The sequence below is a fragment of the Cyclopterus lumpus genome, chromosome 23, assembly GCF_009769545.1.
Source record: "Cyclopterus lumpus isolate fCycLum1 chromosome 23, fCycLum1.pri, whole genome shotgun sequence".
In the NCBI taxonomy this organism is placed as follows: Eukaryota; Metazoa; Chordata; class Actinopteri; order Perciformes; family Cyclopteridae; genus Cyclopterus; species Cyclopterus lumpus.
In genome coordinates, this window is record NC_046988.1 from 12,127,227 (window position 1) to 12,143,371 (window position 16,145).

Here is a 16,145-nt window from a genome sequence, read left to right on the forward strand (position 1 = left end):
ATAATAATAAGATACATCATTTAAAAAGTCCTTGTTGCTTTCTATTTATTATTTCTATTTCTATCTATATTTTAAAAGTTGGTATTGTTACTGCTCATGTTGGGTCTCTGTAAATTGTTTGGATATGTATATGTAAATAAATAAAATTGAACTATACTAAATTGGATTTGAGGGACTTGGGGATGTTGAAAATGCAGAACTGTCAGCATGCTGCCACCTGCTACTAGTTCATGTAAAAAAAATTAGATTAAAGTACTATAGTAACAAAACATATTGAATCGTAATTACATGATATGTATTATAAAGTACTAGTTGAAGGTTTGGTTCTTTTCCGTCCACAGAAAGCTACTTAAGGAAATAAACTGATAAAGATATATATATATATAATAAAGTATGAACGAGTATTTTCTATTACCTTAATAAAAGTCTTCACACATTTTTTTTAAACGGTCATAATTAGATTTTATTGTATTGCACTGATATCCATTTGACAAACATTAATTCCAACATTAATTCAATACCTTAATTTCTTAAAGGGAAGGGTTTGTTTTTGTCTCGTTGATGACTAATTTAGAAAACTGTAACGGTCAATTTAGTTCTTTTGTATTGAAATTGGATTTTTTGTTTTTCTTCTTGTGCAATCATATCATAACTTGTTGATCAGCATAAAGAGAATGAATTCATGCGAGTGCCAACCCGCTCTGATGGGAATAATGCACTGTTGATTTTTATTTTTTTTACCACAGCCAGAAACTCATTCATTAGCGACGGAGTCTTGGTCGATTCGATTCCTCAGCTCGGCACTCTCTCTTAACGTCGCGTTTCGTGCTCATGAATCTCAAATAATCCATCTGTAGCAAAATCAAGTCCATCTGGCAGCATGACGCTAATTCGCAAGAACGAGTCATTTTGTCAGACGTCTTCTTAAATAGGATGTTTTGTCTAATTGTGTCCTCGGATCCTGAGCAATTCCAGCATACAGACAGAGACTCCTTTTTATTTTTTTCCCGTTAAATTTTATAATTAAAAACAAATAAGATGTCAGCGGTTGCATCTTTCTGCACAGCCCTCTATTGCGTACTGTTAATTAGTCAGGCTACTGGTGGCACTGGGATGATATTTGAGCACATTATACCTACTTTACCATCAGCACATTTTCTATATCTGTGATTCACACTCATCGTCGGTCCCATTTACTGTGTGCCGTTTTCTCCAAGCGGGCTGAAACATTTAAAACCCACAGGCCTCTTGTGAGCACATGTAACTTGTCATCGTATCGGGATCAGCGGGTTCAAAGCTGGAGGGGAGCAGGAAACGAACGGCTGAAAGCACTCCCAATGCATTTTTCTATAAAGAATTAAAACCTGACTCCTGAGACACTTCCCCTTTCGTGTTGTCGTTTTATTGTTTCGACGCTCTGTTCCTTGAGTCGGGAACATTGGCATCCCGGTTGCACCATTTGGGCTGTGACAAAGACGTGGAGTGAACTGCATTATCTGAAAAGGTCTTTTTCCTCTGCTCATTATCAGCAAACTCACACTTCATTGTGAATATTTCTGCTTGTAACAGTGATGACAAAATGTATAGGTAAACTGTTATTCCCTCATTGTTGCCTTATCACCGGGATGGAAGGGTAAGGCTCAGGCGCAGAGAGAAATAGTCCAGGCCCGTGAACAAAAGAACTTTTACTGAGAACTCACATGCAAAAAAAAAAAAAACCACAGGCTGGAGAGCGCCGTCACACGGAAGACGAACAACAATCTGGCAGAGGACAAGGGAAAGAATGGAGGTATAAATATAGGGGGGGAAACCACAGGTGTAGGGCATAAGTAATTAAGGAGGCAGAGGAGTGGCTGAGGGCAGGTGAAGGGAATGAGTGATTAGCAGACACTGGGGAGACAGACACAAAACTAACAGGGTCTTACATGCCTTCATTTTTAGTTTGGGAGAAAAATACACCCATTAAAAGTAAAAGTACTGCCTTCAAAACACCGACACAAGTAAAAAAAATAAAAAATATAGATGCACTTAAATGTACTCAGCTCCTGACCCTATGAATCATTTGACGATGACATTTTAATCGTAGGACACAAAGGTGGAAGGAGAGCGGCATCCTCTCCCTTGTTGTCTCCTGCCAGCTGGAAACAAATCAAGTGCGCTGCCATACAAGTCCGAGCTCACCGTCGATACAATTACTGGACGTCCGCTTTCCCTTTTTTCGACCCGTCCCAAATCCATCACGGCCTCCGCAGCCCCGACCCCCTTTCATCAGACCCGACTGCACATTTTGATGGACATAAGGCCGGTTGTCAAGCTAATCAAGGTGTCTGCGTGGCTCCGCTGCTCTTTCTGTGTGCGCCAACATCCTGTCTGTGACCCCCTGTGCAACCCCCCCCCCCCCCCCCCCCCCCCGCCGCCGCCGCCGCCTTCACAAACACCAATGTCAGCAAACAAGAACTTCAGTCGCAGTTTCTCCTGCATGCATAATTGCTAATGAAGTAGCTTTGGCGCTTGCTGGTCGCCCGGTAAACCCCCCTGGAGGCCGATACATTATTGAGGTTAGGGGGTAATTGCGAGCGAGCTAAATATGACAAAGTACATGCTGCAGAATCCCATTAACAGAAGCGAGGCGCGCATATCTGTGCTGACAAGATATGAAACTATATTCATGTCCGGCAAATTAAATAAATTAGTGCCGGTGAAGTAAAGGGAAAAAAAACCCTGCAGTGGGAGTCGGTATAAGAAATGACTGTAAGAGAAAAGCAATTATATATTTAAAGTTCATGAATTGCAAACATGTTGATGATACTATACTGCTTCGCTTGTGGCTTAAACTATCAATAAATTGGTTCCTCTTTGAATAAAACTTTTTATTTAGCTAATTCAATCACCTTTTTTTGTCGTATCTGTGCGTTAGAATTATTGAAGGGACTTTTGTTGTTTATATTTTCCAAATAGTCTCTTGTTATCGTACAGCAAAACTTCTTATTGAGGAGGTTCAGGTGGATTGATGGGCCTTTAATTTGATTGCGTAGTCCATCCTTTTGCATAACATTTCCTACTAGCAGTCAATGTTGATTTCATTTAATAAGCGTTGATATTTCTCTGACCGTAACCGGGAAGTTTTAGATGACAAAACAGTTTAATCTCAAAGGGTAGCTGGAGCTTTGGGTTGCATCACTAGATCTTTGTCAGCAGCTGTAGTGGTAGATGGAGATGTTTCCATTTTTTTTTTTTACTTTAAGCACTTTCTTGACCATACTAGGTTTATTCTTGACGTTAAAACCACAAGATTAATTTGGTGTTTGTTCTGTTTTTATAGTCATTTTATATGTCATTTTGCATCGATTTAATAATGTCAGTAGAGCTGCAGACAGGAAGTGCAGGGACAGAAAGAGGACATGTTGTCCGGTTTTGCTCCATGAACTTGCACAGGAATACAATCAAATGTTTTGGAAAGTGAAAGAAAGAAACGCCTCAAACAAAAGTCAAGACGAGGAACAGGCACCTGAATACGTGAATGCCTCAATCAAGAGTGGCACAGGATGCACAAAAGTCTGCACATCGAATCCTGCTCGAGGAGTTTCTTCACTGCTGTCTGTGTGTGTGTGTGTGTGTGTGTACTGTTGTCAGATGTGCATGTGTGTGTGCGCCAGACATCAGGAAATAGCGTGCTACTTCAAAAAGGTGTCTGTTGAGGGTCCCTGGGGAAAGAAATACTAGGCGTTATGTTTTATTCACAACTCAGGCAGATAAAGAGAGACAGGGGATATGACAATATTTCTCTAAACAAAAACCTTCTTTCTCTCAAATTGTAGGCACTCTCCTCTGTATTGACGTGTCGGTAAGATCCTGTGCACCAAGCTTATAGTAAATGTCGAAGTAAGACGTTCCCATATTTTCACGTCAAGCCATCCCCACGAAAAGCGGCCAAGGAGGCTGTATCTGTGACCACCGCGATTGTTAACTCTGAGGGTGACAAAACAAAATGTATAAATCCAGCTGTGAAAGAAGCTTTATGTGGGGAAGGAGTAAAAGTCAACAGAAAAAGAAAAGAAAAAAGGCAAACGCTATATTCAAAATACTTCGAGGTGTTTTTTCTTTGTTACATGTCAAAATGTGGAACTGTTCTTCACCCCGCTGTATCTGCTGTTTTAGCACTAAAGCTGCTATAAATGGAAAAGCCCAAGGGAACCTCAGCAGGGCATTGACAGGCTGCCACTGTACTGACACGGTAAACCGGAGGCCGATTCCTTTAAAGCATTACAGAGTGAAAGTGTTGCTGACCCCCCCTGTCTGCGTGTCAGATGCTACCGCCGCTATAAGCTATTAATATATAATGGGAGCATGAGATGAATCGGGGGCTCAACCTTCGCCCATCCATACCTCTATGTGGTATTACTTTTTTTCTGGTTGTTGTTTTATGTTATTATTATTATTTTAAATTAAATGTTATATACTTATTCTATCATTATGCATGGACACGTTTTCTCATAAGTAGAATTACAGTTTTACTCCGCCCCCAGAGTATATATTGCGAGGGGTCAAAGGTCAGTCAGTTGTAGGTACAAATGAACACAGGTCAAGTGTGCAATTTAATACAAGAACAAGTGCAATAACAAACAGTATTTAGACCAGCTGTTCACCGGGTCCCATTGGAGGACTGGGACTATGATTTTGCATCCCGACTGCTCCAAGTTCAATGACATTTGACTGGTTTCTCTTTTCTTTGCAAACGATGTTTTGGCCTCGATGGTAGACTGTGATCTGGAGGAAAAAATGTATTCTGTCCCAGTGGAGCGAAGAGTATTGTCAAGACACTTAAATCAAACCTTCAAATGTCATCCTCGAGTCAGGAAATCTTCAAAGGCAGTTGGATTGATCCTCTGGGGGAAGAACACAATAATTAGTGTGGCTCAAAAAACAAGCACAAATGATATTGCTGATCAAAGAACCATGGATTGATTTGTGAACTTAAAAAATCCCTGAAAATATAACGATCGCAAAGACATGCAAAATGACACAAAATGATAAAAAAAATATAGACACAAAACAAAAAAACATACCTACAACCGAGTCATTACTAAGACACACAACACAACAAAATATCGGTGCAAAACAAACACAAATAGACACAAAACGACCAAAAACATACTGTGAGCGACAGGCAAATAACAACTCAGTTACGACAGAGATAAGAATAGGTGCAAATCCACCATAAATAGACAACATTGGTCATTATACACACATCATAAATAGATGCAAAAATGACTGCAAAGAGATAAATGACTAAAAATAGACACAAAAACAACAAGAAATGCAAAGATAATATCCACAAACGACTCCCACAAAGACCTGCAATTAAACAGACGCATAAGGGAAGCACGGTGACTAAAGTAGACTCTTTGAGACTCTTGAGTTTGGCGTAGACAGAGTGGAACAAAAGATAAAAAAAAAATTCTTTGAATTAGAAACCATAAAGAAGTCCTTTCAGATTCAACAGGAGGCCATTCAAATCTTGAACAGCACAATTGACTCTTGAGTCCTGTTTGAATGGTTGAAAGGAGGCTCTGAACTTATATATATATATTATATAAACCGCACTACATGAGGACATCAGCGGGAATCATGCAGCTTTTCTTCCGACACAGCGATCTGGTTTTAGTGGAGCGGGAGCGAGCCGGCTAGACGACGGCTGACCTTTCTGTTGTGATCTTTTGTTGTTGTTGTTGCTTGTTTGTGAATAGCGTAAGGTGACTGGTTACATACCTTGACCTTTTTTTTCTCCAAATAATTTGAAACTGTTTATGCTGTTTTTCCACATTGTTTACATTTACGTTTCCTGAAACTTAAAAACAAAAAAAGAAAGAAAGAAAGGTTTACCTTATTAACGATGCATTCTATGATATTTATTACGAGGACTTTTCTCAATGTATTATCCAGCGGGAATAAAAAATCTAATCCTTTAATAAAATACATCATCATTTAGAAGCCAGACTCTTTGCTTCAGTGCACGAGCCTGTTTGTCAAGTGGGATTTTTGTGCGTTTGTCTTGTGACCTTGACGATAATGATGATGACGATGATGAGCACCCAGCACCACAAGCCAAGAGGCCATGTAAATCCATGTAAGTCAGCAGCCAGGCCAACCACCTGGCACAAAGTTGACACATACAACACAGCCCTGCCTAAATACAGCCCCCCCCCCCCACCCGACTACATTAAAACCCCTTTTTAGTACTTTATAGGTACTTTGAGGACAAAATCAATCCAAACAAACAAACTTATACGCTGCTCAGAAAGACATAAACACAAATGAGGAGGAAATGATGACCTTTGTGGCCATCCTCATCTATATGGAGGTTGTTCTGCTCCCAGCCGTTGAAGACTACTGGGCCATGGAGACCAGGGTCCCTCAGGTTGCCAACCTGATGTCATCTAAGAGGTTCAGGAGGGTGAAAAGGGTTGTCCACTTCTGTGACAACACCGAGATCCCTGGCACCAGTGACCGCTTCCTCAAAGTTCGACCTCTGTTCAGCTCCCTCACTACACATGAGGTGATGCTTGCCTACAAAGGGAAGACAGTCCTGAGGCAGTATGTCAAAAACAAGCCACACAAGCGTTGTTTTAAGTTGTCCATGACATGGTGCTGTACCAGGACAAGACTACCCCGGAGGCCCATGACACCTCCCTGACACCTGAACAAAAAGCCTTGCGTGCCACCAACCAGATGGTCTCTGTCCTGGCCAGCTCCATGTCCTCCCCCCCCCCACTACCACAGCCAAAGACTGTCCCTCGTGGTGCATGTGACTACGTCACTAGTGATGGAAGGACAACAAAACGGTCACTCTGGTGTCAACAGACGTGGGTGTGGAGCCGATGTCCTCGGTCATCAGGTACTGCAGAGAGACCAAGACAAAGGAGCCTGTGAGCTGTCCAGCTGTCTGCTTCTTCAGTTACCGTGAATGAGTGCCCTAATGTTGTTGATGTGTATGTTGACTGTTCCAGTACCAGCACATGTTTTAATCTATTAAAAGTAATGTTATAATGTTATGAAATACATGTTCCTTTCACCTTGTATGTGTATTTCTTGTATCTTTTCTTATATACACTTCTTGGATTTTTTTTAGCACAAACGGGAAAAGAACCAAATATGGTAACTTTGTTGATGTTTATTTTGATAGTGCCCTATAAAGGTTTAACCTGGTTTTCCACTTGTTGCTAGTATGTGTATATGAGTAATATATTCTGTGTTCAGGCGTCTAATCAACCCAGAGAACTTCCATTTCTTAATAATGTCAAGCATTATATCAAATGTATTATCAGAGAAGTTTATTTTCTGTCGTAGTTATAGTCTTTTGGTAAGAATTTATTTATTTTAGGAATTGTTTTAGATGACAAACTGATGATTTATTCCTCAGAAATCACTGGAAAGGAAAATATGAGGCATTCAATGTTACGTTTTGTTGGTTTGTAAAAGGTTTGTTGCTTTCAAAAGAAACATATTTCATACGGTCAAAGCTAATATTGTCTCTTCATCCCCTCGAGAAATGATATAATATTATCACAATGGAGGGCAGAGGTGGTGTTTACTGTACACATGGGTTTATCCCAGTCATTCGGAGAGAGCTTAGGCTGCAGGAGATTTAAAACAGAGGAGAGTCTGAGGAACGCCCACAGCGGGGTTTAAATCAACTGCTCACATCATGTGGTGGTCAAAAAATGTCTTGAATGGAATAATGACCATATTGCAATCAGTTTAATGAGCCTCCAAATCTACATAGACCTGCAAAGTCTGGAGACAACTCTCTTTATTACTATGGGTGACTTTCTTGGCATTATATGTAGGTATTAGATCCATTGTTATCTAGAAATATTGATTCAAGGATCATTTATTGTCCTTGTGGAACTCAACAAACATGACAAAAAAAATAAATAAACAAAAACGAAAGCGGCAGTGCATTTTTTTTTATTTGCATCAAGAGGAATATAAACCGCAGCAACAGAAACACTGTTGCACTCTCTGGGCCGATAACATGGCTGTAATCGTAAAAACATAAAACATCCGGGAAACATTGTCCATCAACTTGAGGCATCATTGAATTATTTATGTTTTTAAACCAGCTGAAACCAGGTTAATGAGACTAATTCAAGACGCTAAATGCTCAGTGGAGCCGAGGGGAACTGCAGAGTCAAGTGATTCTGTGGGTTTGTCACCTTGAGAGACCACTTTTACAAACGCTAAATAATTGTATCTATCGTTAATCCAAAAATATTGATTAGAGGAGCTTTAAGCTGTCAAACGTGCTGTTTTTTTTTTTCTTTCTTCCTATCGTGAGCCACGAAAGGTGCGGTGGCTTAAACTATGTTCATTTTCTCAGCGTTAATGGTTGCCACATAGCAGAGTCAGGGCCGGTGGAGTTTCATCGATTACTCCACCGCTAAACGAGACATTCACCTTCAAGTAGGCGTTCTAGCTGCAATTACGCGCACGAGGTGTGAACGCACGTGCACACAAAATATGAAATGTCTCTTGTTTGCAGAAGGACAAGTCGTGCGGTAATGTGATCAGTCGGACAGACAGGGGAGTGGAGGCTCAATACCAACATAATTACATTTATGACAGAAACTTGCCACATCTCATCAGTCAGAGCAGGAGAGAGAGGATGGGCTGATTCGTTTTGTTGAGCGTCCAGAGAGTGAAGTGGGGATATCACTTCATTCAGTGAATCGGATCAGGTTTAAACCACACCGAGAGTCTCCTCTCCACATCGCCCACTCACACACTCTCATCAACATCATTCACACATATGAAGATGTTCATATTAATTGTTTTGCCGTCTTTGATAGCATCTTCATACATTATTTAGCTCTTTAAAAGGGAGCAAATTGCCTCAGTCATCCTTCATAGTTACAGCGTTGTAGCCTTAATTTTCTTACTTTGCAGGAAAATAGCAATGAACTCCAGAATTAGGTGGTTAATATTCCCTGCATGTGATTACTCTTCGTACTTTACTAAATCCCACCCCCTTCTGGCACAGCCACTGACAACATCCGACGTCTTCGTTCTCGGCCAAATCCTATTGCTCACACAGTGTGATGTGGGTGTAGATTTACTGGTACCAGTATGCAAACAAGCAGAAATAGAACAGCATGTGGGGAACAGCGATGAGCATAAACACGTTTTGATTCACAATTATTATTCAGAGATACTGGATGTTTGTTCAATAAACCGCGATCACACTTAAAAGAAATACTTCACCCACAACACGACAGTTTGTTTACGAACCACTCACCCCGTGTTACCTTGGATTCTGTAAGAAATAATCAGATCCAGAATCTGGAATGAGACGGGCAGACCAGCCACAGTAAAATTAGGTTTTTCCAAAGGGACTCTGGCGCTCGGAAACACTACCGGTTTTGTCCACAGGGGTCGCCAAATTCAACACTAAATGAACATTCCTTTTAGTAGCTTTAACAACAGCAACACTTAATCTATTAAAACATATTGTGTAATCACTGCTTCCTAAACACACACAAACGCACCTTCAGTAAAACCTTTCTATGTAAAACACTTCACATACACAATCTTATGCTTGTGCAGAAGCTTTACTCGTTTAAAATACTTTAGCTTCTATACTTAAGAAGTGCTATGCAGCCAAACTGTGAATACATAACATCTTCTAGCTTTCTTAATTTTGAAACAAACTTTAATTGCCAATTCAGAAGGGGTTAAAGAAAGATGACCTAGCATTGCATTATGGGAAACATTTAGGTGTTTCTGTGTTTTTGGAGGATTTGTCGCCCCCCCCCCCCTTTTCCTATATTTGAACGACACTTTGTCTCATATGAGTCTCCCATCTTTATGGAAGTGCAATACTCAATTTCTTTCTTCAAAACCTGTCAAATCATGTTCCACGATCCCTCCCAAACCTTGCCGTGCTGCGCTTGCCAAGAAGCAGGAACCAAACGTCATGTTTTATCTGCCTCCCTCCAGGATGTGAGTTCTAACAAGGGACTGGAGCGATAAACGCTTCATTCACACCACCGACAAACAAAATAGCTTCGGAAATTGCATATTTATAGTTCAACCACAAAAGGACACAGTTTAACAGATGAACAATTTGCATGGGTGCTCTTAGATTATATGCGGTTGGCTTTGGCTGGCTCCTCCAACCCACAGTGTCACATAAAAAAATATGCTCCTCTGGGTTTGTTGTTGCTGTTGTTGTCGTATTGGAATGATTGACGTGTCGGATTGGGCTCAGGTCAATGTGGTGTGTATTGTGCTTCCCGTTGGCACACTGTGTCCCGTCTACCCAAGTGGTAAGAGAGGGAGGTGAGTGATGCTCGTGCACGTGTTCACATGCATGTGAGTGTGACGATGTCTGTTCCTTGATCATCTGAGAGCAGCGGAGACGAGCTCGGTCTGCCGCAGCCTGTTGCTAGGTTTCCCTGCGCTCCACCTGGCAGGAGATGAACCAAGCAGATGCTTTTGTCTCGGGAAACTGTCCAATTAGTGAGTGACTGAACCAGGTGGTACAGATATTACCATAGTCTGAATATGTTTCATCTCATTTTGAAATGACTTTCCTCCTGTTGCTGCCTTTTTGACCAGGTCGTCATTGTAAATGATGAATTCTGTTCTCGATTGACTTATGTGGTCAAATAAAGGGGTAAAATAAATAAATGAACACCATCTTCTTCTAAAAGAATGTGATATTGTCAAACAGGCGTCTCGTTAATATGAGGTTCTGTTCATGTTATGTCATATTTCATATAGTATAGGCGTGTTTGCATCTGTCCTGTGCCCCTCACGTGCTGTTTAGTCTGGACTGACGGCCATCGTTACAGTCTTTTGTGGACACACACTAATAGTAGAAGTGACGTATAATTTTATGAGAAGAACTGTCTCAATAACATATGCTATTAAACACATCGACACATTTTTGGAGCAAACATAACGTCGTTCATTTCGTCGTGTATTTTGTTGCTGCACTTTTACCTGTTTTGATTGTTATGTCGACAGCAGCGGTGTAAATTGTGAAATAATCCCCAGAAATGTGATTCGTGTACACGGACTTTCCACTTTTTTTTGTGTCGCTCAGCACGACTTTAAAACGCACATTGGGTCGAGGGAAAAACTGCACGGTCAGGCTTAAAATAAGTGTTTTAACTTAGCTTTGGGCGAAAATATCACTTACAAAAAATACTTTCTGAAAATAAACACTTATCGCGACCTCGTGGAAGTCCGTCTTTTGTCCCTGCCCTGATTGAGAGTCTCAGAGGCTTACATTTCATACTGAGCTTTGAAGAAGGCAATTGGCTCTTTATCTGCCTTCCAACATGGCGACCAGTGACACCACATCAAAGTGCTCAGTATTGTCCCGCAGGTTGATATTCTGTCCTCCTTTGTTCTCTCAATCTAAATGCGGTTGAGCCAACGTCAAGCGAAAGTCATCTGGACTTTGCAGCTCATTTGGGTCTCCCTCCCTCGACCTCTTCGCGTTGCCGTGGCCACTCTCCACACCGGATGTCAGGAGGATGTCAGGAGGGCTCTCCGTCGCTGATGGACAAAGCTATTTGTATTGTGTTCCTTTCTTTGGTGGTACAATGTAAACTTAAGAGGCAGAGGTGACACGCAGGGCTGGATGACTCGGACTAGGAATAGAAACTCGGAGCTCGCTGCCTGCAGTCAGTGGTGACGGTCTGCTCGTCTCTCGTCGCGGTACGTAAATCAGTTGTCAAGCGAGGCATAAGATTAACACGCACATACACTTTGTCTATCTCTGTGAAGGCAACATGTGGTGGACGCTGGGCGAAGTGTGCAAAGAGAGAAATAGAAGAATGATAAAGATCTGTTGGGGGCAAGACTTGTTGCAGAGTGAGAAGGTGAGCGAGTGCTGTGATAAATACCATGGATTTGAACCTGTGTTGGAGTCCTGCCACCTGAGCTCCCATGCCATTAATTATCACTCTGTCAGGTGTGTTTCATAAGAAATAAAGTAATAACAAAGGAATGTCATCTCCCGGTCCTCATCAGCGGGGAGCTGAATGATGAAATATAACCGTCTCAGCATCTCTTCCCTCAGCTCTCGGCTAACGAAGGGATCAGTCATCCTTTCAAACTTGATCTTGGGAAATCGTGCGTCCTCCACGACAGTCTAGAGTTTGAATCACTTCGGCTGCACTTCAGTTTCTGCATGGTCACTCCAGACTGAAAAGGAGCTCTTATGGCTTTGAGTCTGAGCCGAGGTTCAGCATTTGTTGGTCTGCAGTAAACAAATCATTAGATGCTCAGAATCAATCAGTCATAGAGCATATCTGATACAGAGAATTAGACAAATACAATCGGTACCTGACCCATATTGCTCAATTGGTAAGTTACAGTTGTTCTTACATATTCCAAAAGAGAAATATTTAAAACAATAGAAATAAATTAATTATGTGCATAATGCTACAATATATGAGAAGGCGACAACCTCCGGTTCTGAAAAGTTAAGCCAATCCTCTCAATTTGTAAAGTATGGTAAATAAGTCTGATTGTATAAAGTGTTTGAGGAAATTACCCTTTTCACTTCTCACTTGATTTAGTCCCTCAGTAAACATATTAAACATGAGTTTATGGTCTCAATCTCATATTCTCAAGCCTTCAGTGATACAGCATGATGTTCATTTAGTAAATTATTGTTGCATTTAGAGTAAAATAGACCATAAAGGAGGTTTTTGTAACCCTTGCAGTCCAAGTAAAGACCCTCCCATTTACTGGTTGCAAAAAAAAAACAAGATGGCGACGGCCACAATGCTCAACTCGAGGCTTCAAAACGGCAGTCCACGAACCAATGGGTGACGTCACGACGACTATGTCCAGTTCTTGCATGTCCAATAATTAAAAAAGATAAATATAAGAAATATGTGAAGCAAACAAGCAAATAATAAAGTGGGATCTTGTAAGCATGTTTAATATAAATACATGAATAGTACAAAGAAGAATGAATGTACTGTATGAATGCAGTATTAATGGCAGAGTAAAGTATCCTTGCAGAACTAACGGGGGTCCATTCACCAAAAGGATCGAGCTGTTCATCTTATAAATGATGATTCTCATCTTTCCCCTTGGGGACACAACCCGCTAAGTCTGGCTGACAGGGTTGACGAGTAGCTGTGTTTAACAATCAAAGTGTAACGGGAGACTTGTATTTAATTTATTGGCGTTGCAATAAAGATTAAGTGAACAAAAAAAAGAATGAATAACCAGCGCTCAAAGCTCGGGATACAAAGCGGTATTTAAACTGTCCCGTGCAACGATGTGACACGACAGATAGTTTTTTGTTGTTTCATTACATTTTCCTCCAGAGAGAAGAGACAGCAGTGGAAATAAAAAGTAAGGCATAACCATAAAAAGGATAGCGAGAGCTGCAGCAGTAGCCAACAACAAAAAAGAGGACTAAGAGGCAATTACTGTGTAAAAAGGGTAGAATCTGGATTTACAGTTTGTGTCCTCGTGCAGCTTATTCAGGCTTTTGTTGTTATTAGACTTCCTACTCCTGCTGACAACAACAGCACGGTGAAGGGTTCAACACGGACTGGACTGTCCTTCTGCTGATGTCCTCCACCATTCTCATGATGGCGTGCTCTATTGCGCCGTGAACTTTTAACATTTATCCGAAAAGTATATCTCTGTGGAAAAAAAATTGCCCGCGTAAACGATTGTTTTCAGTATGCAGATGTTTTTTTCTTCAACGCGTGCACAGAAAGTTGTAGCACAGCTAATGGAAAAAAAATAAAATAAAGAAGCACACTGGGAGATCTATTTCTGACACACAACTCGTCACGTGGAGGTTTCAATGCAGCATTCAGGACTGGCAGGTGACTCAGATATGAATTATGATTTGCCCTGCTAGATATTTTAGTAACCTGAGCGCTTCCACATCCATTAACGTGCACCAACAAGAGCACTTGACCTCGCCACGGAGACCCACGCTCCGGCTTCAATCAGAACAACTTAACACCAATTCAGCCATGTTGGCTTTGAGTCTCTTCTGGCTCCATCACCGTGCACATAAATTAAACATTTATACAGGGGTTGTATAGCATACTTCAAAAGCAGCGAGGTTGCCATGGCCACTAAAATCGTGCTGTGTGATAGGATGCTCTGGGACGTTGTCTCCGGAGATGGGCAAAAACCTCCATGAAGCCAGAATAACACAAGAGGTAAAGCTTTCAGCAGCATTCATGTCCCCTCAAACGTTTCAGAACGCCAATCATCATGCAGGTTTCATCAGCAGTAAGGAATGTACTCAAAAGAAAAAGACGAGGTCGTAAAACATTTTACTGCTGTAATGCTCTATGATGAGGTGGCAGAGGGTGACTGAGGCTCAGAGCACTACATTCTTATGTGTGTCAGTTAACATACATCAGACATATTGATGCAGATGTTTCCAGAGAGGCAGAGGCTGCTATTAGAGGAAAACATATTGTGGATATGGAATGCGTAAAAGAAAAATTAGCTTGAATCTCTAATTAAGTCAACTTGAAGGATTAAGTGTTTTGGGTTCAAGACATTTACCCTTCTCCTTTTTTTGGTCGGCTCATGAAAAATTTACATTTTGCGAATTTCTGATTTTCTATAGAGAATAATATAATATTTATAAGTAGAAGAATATGTATTTATGAATTTGGGGTGAACTTTCCCGTTCATATAATTCTTAGTGTTCTATGTCAGATGCAATGTTTACTTGGATTTCCTTTGAGGTTTGCAAAATCCAGAAGAGTATATATTTGTTTTATTATTATTGGGACCCAAGCTGACATTAAGTGGATTTGGTGTAAGACAGCAGCAAACAATCCACGTAAAATACACATTTTTGTCAATATCACTATGAAATTCTATTATCATTACCGTATGTTTGTTTAAGCCACAGCAAATCCTGATGTCACCTTGCATAAAAAAATGTGCTCGGAGTTGGGGAAAAAAGAGAGTGCTAATATGAGTGGGAATCAGTATTGTTTGATATTTAGATATGATTTATGAACACAAACTGTTTCATCCCGACCTTACATCTACACACCGTCATGATTTCCATGATGAAGATGATCTTCAGTTATAGAGTTAACCTCAGCTGACCACCTCTATCAGTTTATGGACCATTAGAGATCCTCAAATGCAACCATGGGACTGATGCAGGAAAAAGAAGAAATGTCAGATGTTATACAGAAAAAGTTTAGATGGCACAGAAATGTCATCACTTTGCTCCTCAGTAAGTTAGTGCTGTTGAAGCGCACGCTGTCATGTTTCCTCCAGACTGCAGTCAGAGACACGATCCCTTCAGTTGTTCTGCTTCAGGGGCAGTCTTACGTCATGTCTATGGTACACACACACACACACACACACACACACACACACACACACACACACACACACACACACACACACACACACTTGTATAAGAAGTCAAGGCTCCTTCATAAGGTTGAGTTCCTGTAGAGATCATGAGCACACCTCTAACTCCACCTGCTGGTCTGTGTATTTATACCCCCCCCCCCCCCCCCCCCCCCTCCCTCCCTCCCACCAACATCAACCTCCAACTGTTGGAGAGCAGAGAGACTGAGTGAGAGAACATATTAATCAGAAGAATTACAGCTTCAATCAGCCGGAACTGACAGTGTCCAGTATTGTTTTGTCTTCAGAATTATTGAGTTGTTAAAATTTCAGATGTTAGAAATTGGCGAAGCAAGCTCTGTAACGTTAGCTAGCTAACAGCCAGCAAAGTTAATGTTAGTAAAAAGTAATCTATCTCTGATATTATGTTTGTGTGTCAGAAAGGGAGGACGTTGAAGCAGAGGAGGGAAAAGTTAGACACGGTCAAGAACAGCTGAGAAAAGTAAAAACAACAAAAAAAAAACCTCCACGACAACCAAGCCTAGAACTTGAAAACAGATTGAGTCCATTGTCGCAGCATCCTAAATGTCCATCTGATGACCTGGATAAGCAGCTATCTTCTCAAAGCAGGGGAAGAACTGAGAGTAAATGTGAACAGAAAAAGCCGTCTGACTGTGATATGTTTATATTCTGTCCTGTATTGAGTGTTTTTGCAGGTTTTAATATCCTGGTCTTGCTTGTCTTTGTTGCATTAATGACATGAT